Here is a 1745-nt window from a genome sequence, read left to right as displayed (position 1 = left end):
GTGGAATTCTGATGCTTGAATGTGTGCGTTACATAATGATTTATAATCAGAATACGTATAGAGAATAGTGGTAGACTCTAGAGGAATAAAAACAAGCAAATAAATGAACAGAAACAACTGTGCAAACCTGCTTCTGACACAAAGAGCAATTTGGGGAAAAAAGTGACACATTTCTTACAATGTTAATGGAAATTTTTTTTCTTGTCAGAAATGATACATTCATGCACACTGCCAACAATTCCAATCAAGGGAAGTAAGAATTCTATTACCTGTGCAAAATTCCCTAAAATTACCTCTGTGGTTTATATTTTGGAAGCAAAAAGGAAAAAAAGTGGTGATTGCTTTGAAACTATGAAAATTACAATACAAATTAAAAGCCAATTACATAAGATATCTACGAAATAAGACAAGTGTATATTTATCCAGGAAATATATTTTGCAAGTACTAAAATGCAATCAGACAGTTTTCAGATCAACTTCGCCAATAAAATGCATTATCATCGACACAAACCATACAATAGCTGAAATTTTGTATTGATCTGATTAAGAAGGCACATAGATGCCTTAGAAGAAATACAAAAGCCTAGTAGAACACCAAAGGGAAACTTGCTAACTAATATTTATTAGTGGAAAAGTAGTTTTAAGGAACAGATGGGCTATGTGGAAAAGAGTCTCATTTAACTTTGAAACGTAGAATTCTCTCCTTAGAGCACAGAGGCGTGCTCCATCAGGATTATATTACGCCCTTATTTGCTTCTGCAAGGGAAATTATTCTGACAGAAAATAGCACAGTGACTTTTATCTCAGAATCTAGATTCAGATTGCTTCCATTTTGATTCGACCTCTGACATATATTAAATATGTGGCTTTGAAAATGTCTTTAAATAATCAGCGGCTTTTCCCTCATTGAAATGACAGTCTGAGTTCTCTAGAAGACAGAGCCAAGTCTTAATGGAGGCAGTTGGGGAAGGGGGCCAAGAAGGACTGAGGACAAGAGCGGGTGAGATGAAAGCTTTTTCTGAGGAAATGACGTCTAGTTATTTGATCATGGATTCTTAGTGTGTTTGTTGTTGTTTGCCTTTGATTTAGACTCATGTGACATAGCTGAATGGATACATGGGGTTTCCTAGTCTTTAGTTTTCAAAGGTGCGTAGCAACAGCTCGTTCTCCTGTAGACTATCGGATTTGAACAATAACGTGTGGGTTGTTCTGTTGCGCGTCATAAAGTTCTGACTCATAGTGACCCCATGTCAACAGAACAGAACCGTGCCCACTCCTCTGTCATTTTCACAATTGTTTTTATATTTGAGCCCATTGTTGCAGCCACTGGGTCAATCCAGCCCTCCAAGGAACTTCCTCTTTTTTCTTGCCCGGCTAATTAACCAGGTATGATATATTTTTTCCAGATACTGATCTCTCCTGAAATATGACCACTGAACTCTAAGGAGCATTCAAGCTGTACGTCTTCCTAAAGAGATTTGTCCGTTATTTTTGCATCCATAATACCTCCAACATTCTTCACCAACACCATAGTTGGAACACATCCATTTTTCTTCCATCATCCTTATTCAATGTCTAACATTTACGTGCATATGTATGAGGTGGGGAATATATCATAGTTTGAATCAGGCCAACTTTATTCCTCAAAGTAACATCCTTGGATCTTCAATACCCTGAAGAGTCCTTGGGCGACAGATTTACCCAGTGATTTGTGTCATTTGACCTCTTGATTCCTGCTTCCATGA

Source organism: Echinops telfairi, unplaced genomic scaffold (genome assembly GCF_000313985.2).
Source record: "Echinops telfairi isolate 266 unplaced genomic scaffold, ASM31398v2 ScPeMD7_7469;HRSCAF=8507_1, whole genome shotgun sequence".
Taxonomy (NCBI): Eukaryota; Metazoa; Chordata; class Mammalia; order Afrosoricida; family Tenrecidae; genus Echinops; species Echinops telfairi.
Note: the sequence above shows the minus strand (reverse complement) of the source record.